At 42.4% G+C, this 11,025-nt stretch overlaps 1 non-coding gene across 1 annotated transcript; it reads left to right on the plus strand.

The window, feature by feature from the left end:
• The first annotated feature begins 8,920 nt into the window (after positions 1 to 8,920).
• Positions 8,921 to 9,085, plus strand: LOC118980977 (U1 spliceosomal RNA). The gene has a single exon (XR_005065241.1). It is a non-coding gene; the product is annotated as a U1 spliceosomal RNA (small nuclear RNA).
• Positions 9,086 to 11,025: the final 1,940 nt, after the last annotated feature.

The raw sequence follows: 11,025 nt of genomic DNA on the forward strand, positions 1-11,025 counted from the left end.
ACATGAAGGGAATGGAAGCATTTCATAGATGAGTAAGAACAGCAAGGCAAACCCCTGCCTGTCTGTAATTACAGAGCCTCTTTGAGCTGGCTGCGGTTGGCAGCACACTGGGGAATGTGTTTTCGATTCTCCAGGTCGGGAACTGCAGGTACTACGGATTGCTTTGTGAGATCTGACCTGGCTGTGAAAGGAAAAGAGAACAGAGGGTAATAAAGGCTGTGAGCAATGGCTTTGTCAGGTGTGGGGTCTTCTCCAGGAGGGAGGACCTCCAGTGGGCATCCCACCTTTAGGACCCACCTGGGTAGGGCAGAGGGGAATCTAGCCACACTTTCTGTGCTGGTCTCTTTTAGGATCAGGAACTCCACATGGAGCTGCCGACGGCAGGGTGGTCTGTAGTTGGGTTAAGGGCAGTGTCAATCCGCTGGGAGTCCTTCCAACTTGAGAAGGGGTAACAGGAAGCTCTAAGGTGGTGTGAGGGCATCAGCTACAGAGGGTGTGTGCTTGTATGCATTCATACTCACCCGAGTGTGTCAGGAGCAGTGAGGGGTCCCCAAATGGGACTGCACTTCTTTCAGGACCTTGAAGTTCCTGGCTGGGCTCACTTTCTCTAAGACTCTGTTCAAGACTCAGCTTTTCTGGTCCAAGTTTAGAACAGGAAGACTCAGCTTTTCTGGTCCAAGTTTAGAACAGAAAGATCAGGTTCCCAGCTGGGCTCACTTTCTCCAAGGCTCTGTTCAAGACTTGGCTTCTCTAGTCCAAGTTTAGAACAGGAAGATCATGGCTGGGAGAATGGGTCCCAGCTCTGCCACTGTCATTGAGAGAAAGTGAGCTCCCACCCACCACTCCCAGCTGCATTTCCATAACTGTATGTTCATCTCTTGCCCACACAGAAAAACAGTCTAAAAACCATGCCTTTGCATGGTACTTTTACCACGGTACTTGTATTTTCAAAGCCCATTTATACCCACTGTTGCCTTCCATGCTTACAACAGCCCCTCCAGAGGTGCAGACAGCTGATTCTTTTGATTATAAATGAGGAACTGGGTTCCAGAGAAGCCATGTGACTTGGATCACACAGCAAGTTAGCAATGGAGCCCCAGGGAACCCTTCTCTGGCTTCCTGACTCCAAGTTGTTTCCCGTCTTCAGCTCTGATTCCCCACTCCCTCATCTCCTTCGCCTCCCCATCTCCTGAAAGGAAATCTCCACAGAGAGGCTCATACGCCATTAGCAACATATGCATCAATTCTCCTGGTGCTGGGTAAATAGCAACTCAAAACAGGCACCCTCTTCTCCTCCTCCCTGCTCCCTGCCCACCCCGCCCTACCAATCAGGAGGAAGCTCACATCATTACAGCTCTTTCTGAAATGGTTGGGGCACATGCCAGGGAGCTTTTCTGGGAGGATAGTCAGGACCAAAGACCCGGCAATGAGTTGTGGGGTTCCCTTTTTCTCACCTCCTGAACTGGGAACCTAATGGTCACTGGGGGGCCATTTCTTTGAAACTTAAGAGTCCTCTAGTCTGGCTTTACCCTCCATCTGAAACTTTGTTTATCTGGCTTTAGGGTGAGTCATTCATTGATCCAGCAAATACTTGTTGACTACTGACCACGTGCCAGCCTTTGCTCCGGTGAGATACCATTGTGAATATGACTGGCAAGATTTCCACCAGTCTGGGGAAAAACACCAGTTGTTGGCACACTATTATTTGGGGTTGGAGTAGGGTGAGGTCAGCATAGAAAAGTGATGAGAGCTCAGAAAAGCAGGACAGCTAGGAAGGCCTCCCAGGGAAGAGACACGTCTAAGATGAGGCTGGAAAGATGAGTGGAGCATTAAGTCACCCTAGACAGGAGAGGGTTCCAGGCACAGGGAATAGCATGGGTGAAGGCCCTGAGTCTAGAGAGCAGCTCATGCATGTAAGAAACTGAAAGAAGTGTGCAGGGCTGGACCACGCTGTGGAAGGGGCAGGTGGAGAAAGGAGGTGGTGAAAGATAAGGCTGGAAGCAGAGACTGGGTCTGAGTCATGGAGGATTTGAAAACCATATTGAGTGGGATAAACGTTATCCTAAAGACAATGATAAGCCACTGAAAGCTTTTAAGAAGATGTGTAACATGCTCAGATCTGTGTTTTAGAAATATCCTTTTTGCTTCTGTGGGGAGCAGTGTTGTTCAATAGAAATACAATGAGAGCCACAAACGTGAACTACACGTGTAGTTTGAAATTTTCTAGTAGCTACATTAAAAATGTAGAAAGAGACTTCCAGACAAGATCGCAGCATAGGCAGACAAGGCTCGCCTCTTTGCACCACCACATCAAAATTACAATTAAAATATAGAACAACCATCACTCAGAACTGACAGAAATTGAGTTGAATGGAAGTCTGACAACTGTGGAATTAAAGAAACCACATCCATCCAGACTGGTAGGAGGGGCACAGAGGCAGAACAGGCTGGTCTCTCATCCACGTATGATGGATAAAAATTCAGGAGGGAGGCCCTGGCTGGGGTGGCTCAGTGGACTGAGTGCCAGCCTGCGAACCAAAGGGTCTCTGGATTGATTCCCAGTCAGGGCACGTGCCTGGGTTGCGGGTCAGGCATGGGGGCGGGGGGGTCGTGTGTGCAAGAGGCAACATACATTGATGTTTCTCTCTCTCTCTCTCCATCCCTTCCCCTCTATAAAAATAAATAAATGAAATCTCTTAAAAAAAGAAAGAAACAATGTTTTGGGCCATGTCATCTAGAGCACACACTGAGCATTTAATTAAAAAAAATCCAGGAGGGATATCTCAGGAGCGAGGAGTCCCAGCCCCACACCAGGCCCCTGAGACAGGGTTCCAGTGCCAGAAGACAAGTCCCCACAACTTATGGCTTCAAAAACCAGCAGGAATTGAGTCAATGGAAGAAATGGTTGGAAGGGACCTAGAGCCAAGATTGCCCTGTCCAGGAAAGCTATCATTTAGAACTGAAGCGCAGATAAAGAGGTTCCCAGACAAAAAAAAAAACAAAAAAACTAAAGGAGTTCACCATCACCAAACCATTATTATATGAAATGTTAAAGAAACTTATTCAAAGCTACGAACCACAAAATGGCGAAAATACATATCAATCAACAATTGAATCTGAAAAACAAACTAAGAAAACAAGAACAGTGACAGAATCATGGATATGGAGAGAGCACTTTGATGGTCGCCAGATGGGAGGGGGGTGTGAGGGAATGGGTGAAGGGATTAAGAAGTACAAATAGGTAGTTACAGAATAGCCATGGGGATATAAGGTATGGTATAGGAACTGGAGTAGCCAAAGAACTTACATGCATGACCCACGGACATGAATAATGGTGGGGGGATTGTTTGAGGGAGTGGGGGCTGCTGGATGGAGAGGGCAAACGGGAGAAAATCAGGACAACTGTAATAGCATAATCAATAAAATTTTAAAAATATAGAAAGAAACAGGTGAAATTAACTTTAATACATTTTATTGAATTCAATATATCAAAAATATGATCATTTAACATACAATCAGTGGAGGAATCTTAATAAGATAGTTTACTTTTTCATATTATACCTCCAGTGTGTATTTTACACTTCCAGCACATATCAGTTTGAACTGGCCACCTCTGAGTGCTCAGTGGCCACATGTGTTTAAGTGGCTCCATGGCCGACAGTATAGATACAGAGAATTCACTTGAGAGGAGCAAGAATGACAAAGGTGTTGCAGTTGACCTAGAGGAGGATGGTGGCTTGGGGATAGAGATAAAGGGACAGACTTCAGAGATACGACTCCCAGGTTGTCATCCCAGGCCTGGACTTAATACCACTGGGCTCCTTTTATCTAAAAGATCAATGAACTCCTGCCTTGTTTGGGCCATTTAACCTGGGGTTTTTCCTTCTACTCATAGTTGGACCTAATTTTAATGAAGATAGCACCTAAATGGAGATGTCCAATGGACAGTTAGAACTGATGGGTCTAAATAAAGAGGAAGATCTGAGAAAGCTACATATAAATTTGGGAGTTCCTGACCCATAGCTGGTCACTGAAGCTTTGGCCACATGTGAGATCTCCAAGGGAGAACTGTCTAGTGGACAGAGGGGAGGATCTAGAACAGAACTCTGAGGAACACCAACATGGATGAGCAGAGGAAGAGGAGCCTGCTCAGGCAGCCAGAGAGGTAGAAAGGAAGTCAGGGAAATGCTGTGCCACGGGACCTTAGGGAGGACCCAGTCCCAAGGAGGGGTGATCAACAACGGTGAAAGCAGCTGTCTTTGCTGCTTCCACGGGTGGGGATGGCACCATAGAACCTGAGTAAACCAATGCAGGTTTCTGTTGCAGCCCACATTTCTACATAGGCTAGTCACTCATCCTCCTGCTCAGTGCCCTTCAGAGGGCCCCAAGTTTCCTTCTTTCTCTTTTTTAAAAATCCTCACCTGAAGATATATTCATTGATTTTAGAGGGAGAAGAAGGGGGAGAAAGACACACACAAACACAGACACAGAAACATCAATGTTAGAGAGACACATCAATCAGTCGCCTACCCTATGCACCCTGACAAAGGTCTGAACCCACAACCTATGCACGTGCCCTGATCAGGAGTCAAACCCATGACTCCCAATCAGTATATAAGGCAGATTTCAGTATATAAGACAATGTCTAACCACTGAGCCACATGGGCCAGGATCCCAAGATTCTTAAGGATAATGCTCTAGCTCCTTAGCACACGGCTTAGACCCCTCCAAAGACCGGCCCTGGCTTTTCTGTCCAGCCTGTTTCCTTCCCCAGCACACTCTGTCCCCGACAGGCCTTCCTCCTTGCCTGCCTTGGCTTGTGAGCTTCTCTCTGACTGAAGAACTTTCCCTCCTTCCATTTTCTTTTCCCCCCTGAATCCTACCATGCTGTAAAAGACACACCTCAAATGCCAACTCTTCTGTTCCCTAACTCTTCCAGACAGATTAACTGCCCTCCAACCCCATCCCCCTGTAAGTGTTTTGCTCACAGTCAATCACAGCCGTCCTTGTAGTCTGACCTGTGTTAAAGTTGGTTGTTACATGTGCGTCTCCCCAACTAGACTGTGGGCTTAGGAAAGTCTGTGGCTGATTCTGGCTACCCGTCCCTGCCCCCTTGGTGTCTTCTTCACAGCTTGTTGATGGTTAAGAAGTGTTTATGGATTTAATGGAACAGCTGTTCCTCACAGCCCCCAAGTTACAGTGTAGTCTCTATTTTCCTCATCATACCACTCCAGGAGTCATGGGGATGAGGGAGACACTATAGAAAATCCCTACTTAGAGTGAAACAGACAAGCAGTTGAGTTTGAATCCAGCTGCCCCAGAAATAGTCCCAGTCTGAACGTCCCCTCACCCAAGCAGTTTATAGCATCCTATTAACAGAAAAGCAGTAAAAAAAATTTAATGAAAGTCGGTTCTTTGAAGAGATGAACAAAACTGACCTATCTTCAGCTAGACTGCTCAAGAAAAATAGAGAAGACTGAAGTGACTAAAATGAGGAATGAAAGAAGGGCCATTACTACAGACCCTAGAGAAATAAAAAGGATTATAAAGAAATACTATGAACAAGTATATTATTTAATGCTATCAAATTAGGTAACTTAGAAAACATGGACAAATTATTAGATAGAAACTACCTCAAAAACCAGGTAGTTTGAATAGACCTAAAAAAAGAGATTGTGTTAATATTTTTAAAACTTCCCACAAAGATGCCCTGGCTGGTGTGGCTCAGTGGACTGAGTGCCAGCCCAAAAACAAAAGGGTCGCTGATTCAATTACCAGTCAAGGGTATATGCCTGGGTTGCGGGCCAGGCCCCCAATTGGGGGGGGCGGTGTGAGAGGCAACCACACGTTGATGTTTCTCTCTCTCTCTTTTCCCTTCCTTCCCCTCTCTCTAAAAATAAATAAATAAAATCTTAAAAATAAAACTTCCCACAAAGAAACATAGGCAGTAAAATTTCAGATATCCCATGCAGCAATATTTTCACCAATACATCCTCTGGTACAAGGGAAATAAAGAAAAGAATAAACAAATGAGACTACGTCAAATTAAAAAGCTGCTGCACAGCTAAAGAAACCACTATCAAAATGAGAAGGGAACCAACCATATGGGAAAACGCATTTGCCAATGATACCTTGGACAGGGGTTTGATCTCCGAAATATATAAAGAACTCATATGACTCAATGCCAGGAAGATAAACAATCCAATTGAAAAATGGGCAAAGGACCTGAACAGACATTTCCAAGGAGGACATACAGAGGGCCCAGAGGCATATGAAAGGATGCACAACATCACTAGCCATCAGAGAGATACAAATTAAAACCACAATGAAACACCACCTCACACCAGTCAGAATGGCCATTATTAACAAATCAACAAACAACAAGTGCTGATGATAAGGAGAAAAAGGAACCCTAGTGCACTGTCAGTGGGAATGCAGACTGGTGCAGCCTCTGTGGAAAACAGTATGGAATTTCCTCAGGAAACTAAAAATAGAACTGCCTTTTGACCCAGCAATTCCACTGTTAGGATTGTACCCTAAGAATCCTGAAACACCAGTTCAAAAGAACCTATGCACCCCAATGTTCATAGCACCACTATTTACAATAGCCAAGTGCTAGAAACAGCCTAAGTGCCCATCAGTACCCATCAGTAAATGTATGGATCAAAAAATTGTGGTACATTACACAATGGAATACTACACAGCAGAAAGAAGGCACTCCTACTATTTGTGACAGCATAGATGGAACTGGAGACTATTATGCTAAGTGAAATAAGCCAGGTGGCGAAAGGCAAATATCATATGACCTCACCTATAACAGGAACCTAAGGAACAGAACAAACAAACGAGCAAAATAGAACCAGAGGCATGGAAACAAGGAACAAACTGACAGGGACAAGAGGGGAGGAGGGAAGGGGATAAAGGAAGAAAGAAGAGGAAGGGCCTAGTTAAAGAACAAGTATAAATGACCCATGGACATGGACAACAGGGGGGGATTGACTGTGGGAGAGGGAGGAGGCGGGCGAGGCAGGGGAGAGCAACAGGGGAAAACTGTGACAACTGTAATAGAGCAATAATAATAATAATAATAATAAAAGAACTCCAAAACAAAACAAAAAAACTTCCCACAAAGAAAATTCCAGGCCCAAATGTCTTCACTAGTGAATTTTACAAACTGTTTAAAGGATTAATACTAACATTTCATACTCTTCAAAAAAAAAAGTATAAGAGGGAACACTTTTCAACTCATCCCATGAGTCCAGGATTACTCAGATATCAAAACCAGACAAAGATATCACAAGAAAAATATGTATCAACATCACTTAGATGCAAAACACAGATGCAAAAATCCTCAAAAGAATACTAGCAAAATGGACCCAGCAACACATAAAAAGACTTGGATTTATCACAGGAACGCAAGATTGGTTTAATATTTGAACACCAATATAACACACCCTATTAATAAAATAATGGACCAAAACCACACTATCAACCCAACAGATGCAGAACAAGTATTTGAAAAAATTCAATACCTACTCATTACAAAAACACTAAAAAAAGCCCTGGCTGGTGTAGTTCAGTGGATTGAGCACAGGCCTGTGAACCAGAGGATCACGGTTTGATTCCCAGTCAGGGCACATGCCTGGGTTCCCTGCAGGCCAACTCCCAGCAGGGGACGCATGAAAGGCAACCATACATTGATGCTTCTCTTCCTCTCTTCTTCCCCTCTAAAGATAAATAAATAAATAAAATCTTTTAAAAAAAAACCACTAAAAAAATTAGGAGAAGTGCATTTTTTCAACTTGATAGAGAACATCTTCAAAACTCCCCACATCTCATATTAGACTTAGTGGTGAAAGACTGAAAGCTTTCCCCCTAAGATCAAGAACAAGATGAGGATGTCTGCTCTCACCAATTCTATTCATCATATAATAAAGGTTCTAGACAGGACCATTAGGCAAGAAAAAAACAAAAGGCACTGAGATCAAATAGGAAGAAGTAGAACCATCTCTATTCATATATGATATGATTTTTATATATAGAAAATTCTAAACAATACACACACACAATTAGGAATTAATTAATGAGATCGGCAAGGTTGCAGAATACAAACTACGATATACAAAAATCAATTGTATTTCTATATACCAGCAATGAACAATATGAATATGATATTAGGAAAATAATTAAATTTATAATGACATCAAAAATGAAATACTTAGGAATGTATTTATCAAAACAATAAGATACGTACACTGAAAATTGTAACACATGATTGAAAAAAATTAAAGAAGCCCTAAATAAAAGGCAAGAAATCCTATGTTCATAGTCAGAAAACTTAATATTGTTAAGATAGCAATACTCCTCAAACTGTCTATTATTCAACATAATTTCCATCAACATACCAGCTGACTTTTTAATTAAAAATTAGTAAGCTGGTCCTACAAGTCACATGGAAATAAATGCAAAGGACTGAGATTTGACAAATAATCCTGAAAGAGAAGAGCAAAGTTGCAGGAGTCACACTTCCAAGTTTCACAACTTACTACTAAGCTATGATGAGCGTGTGGTACTGGCATAAGAATACATAGATCAATGGAATGGAATTAGGAGTCCAGAAATAAACTCCTATATGTATGGTCAATTGATTTTTAATAAGGATGCCAAGACAACTTAGTGGTGAAAGAACAGTTTTTTCAACTAAAGGTGTGGGACAATTGAATATCCACATGCAAAACAATGAAGTTAGATTCCACTTAACATTATACATAAAAATTACCTCAAAACAGATAATTTAGCAAGAGCTAGAACTCTTGGAAGAAAATATAGGAGTAAATCTTTGTGATCTTGGATTAGGCAGTGATTTCTTGGATATGACATCAAAAGCAAAAGGGACAAAAAGAAAAATAGACAAATTTGTATACTTACTTAGAAGGGGAGATACCATGATCAAGAAGGTGGATTTCCCAGGGCGAGGCTCAACTATTGCACTCCGAATGTTGCTGACCCCTGCGACTTCCCCAAATGTGGGAAACTCCACTGCGTAATTTGTGCTAGTGGAGGGCTGCATTCATGCTCTTACCCTAACAGAAAAAGAAAGAAAAATTACTTTTCTGCTTTAAAGTTTCTACAATCTGCAGAATGGAAGAAATTGTAAACTATATCTCTAATGAGAGTCTAGTATCCAGAATATACCACAACCCAATAATAAAAAGATAATAACCTAATAAAAATCGAACAAAGGATCTGAATATTTTTCTCTAAAGAAAATATACAAATTGCTGATAAACACATGAAAAGCTGCTCAATATCATTAGCCACCAAGAAAATGCAAATCAAAACCACAGTGAGAGACTTCTGGGCAAGATGGAGGCATAATCCTCCTTGCACAACCAAAAGAAGGACAACAAATTTAAAAACAAGAAACAACCATAACTTCCAGAAAATTGAACTGTATGAAAGTCTGACAACCAAGGAGTTCAAGAAGAAATATTCATTCAGACCAGTAGGAGGGGCAGAGATGGGCAGCCAGATTGGAGAGGACTTGAAGCAAGGCCCCTGCTGGCAGACCGGGCAGTTCCACATTTGCGTGGGGGTAAACCTGGAGTATCAACTGGGGAGTGAGACACACCAGGGTTCCAGTACCGGAAAATAAAGCCTGAAACCTCTGACTGAAAAAATCTGTGGGAGTTGAAGGAGCAGGAGAAACGCCCAGCCTCACAGGATATTTTGTTGGAGAGACCCACAAGGTCCTAGAACTACAAAAACATACCCACCTGGGAATCAGCACCAGAAGGGTCCAATTTGCTTGGGGGTGGTGGAGGAAGTGACTGAAAGAAAGCCTGCCCAGACCTGAGCAAGTGGCATTGTTCCCTTTCGGACCCTTCCCCCACATACAGCACCACAACATAGTGATGTGGGTTGCCCCGCTCTGGCGAATACTTAAGGCTCTGCCCCTTACTACTAACCACACACTGAGGGAAAAAAAAGGCCCAAATGAAAGAACAGACCAAAGCCCCAGAAAAAACACAACTAAGCGACAAAGAAATAGCCAACCTCTCAGATGCACGGTTCAAGGCACTGGTACTCAGGATGCTCACAAAATTGGTTGGGTATGGTCGCAAAATAGAGGGAAAAAATGAAGGCTATGAAAAGTGAAATAAAGGAAAATGTATGAAAACCAACAGTGACAGGAAGGAAACTAGGACTCAAATCAACAGTTTGGACAGAAGGAAGTAATAAACATTCAACCATAACAGAGTAAAGAAATGAGAATTCAGAAAAAATGAGAAGTTTAGGAACATCCAGGACAACTTTAAATGTTCCAACATCCAAATCATAGGGGTATCAGAAGGAGAAGAGCAAGAAATGGAAAACTCATTGGAAAAAATAATGAAGGAAAATTTCCCCAATCTGGCAAAGGAAATAGACTTCCAGGAAGTCCAGGAAGCTCAGAGAGTCCCAAAGAAGTTGGACCCAAGGAAGCACAATCCAAAGTACATCATAACTACATTACCCAAGATTAAAGATAAGGTGAGAATCTTAAAAGTAGCAAGAGAAAAGGACATGGGAGTGCCCATAAGACTGTCAGCTGATTAAAAAAAAAACTTGCAGAAAAGAAGGGTCTGGAAAGAAGTATTTGAAGTCATGAAAGGCAAGGATCTACATCCAAGCAAAGCTATCATTTAAAATGGAAGGACAGATAAAGTTCTTCCCACATAAGGTCAAGTTCAAGGAGTTCATCATCACTAAGCCCTTATTTTTTGAAATGTTAAAGGGACTTATCTAAGAAAAATAAGAAGATCAAAACTATGAACAGTAAAATGACAAATTCACAACTATCAAAATCAAATAAAAAACAAAAATAAACTAAGCAAACAACTAGGACAAGAAAAGAATCACAGAAATGGAGATCACATGGAGGATTATCAGTGGGGAAGGGAAGTGGGGGGAATGGGGGAAAAGATACAGGGAATAAGTGGCATAAATTGTAGGCAGAAAATAGACAGGGGGAGGTTAAGAATA

The sequence above is a fragment of the Sturnira hondurensis genome, unplaced genomic scaffold, assembly GCF_014824575.4.
Source record: "Sturnira hondurensis isolate 20B ecotype Veracruz unplaced genomic scaffold, ASM1482457v3 Scaffold0001911, whole genome shotgun sequence".
In the NCBI taxonomy this organism is placed as follows: domain Eukaryota; kingdom Metazoa; phylum Chordata; class Mammalia; order Chiroptera; family Phyllostomidae; genus Sturnira; species Sturnira hondurensis.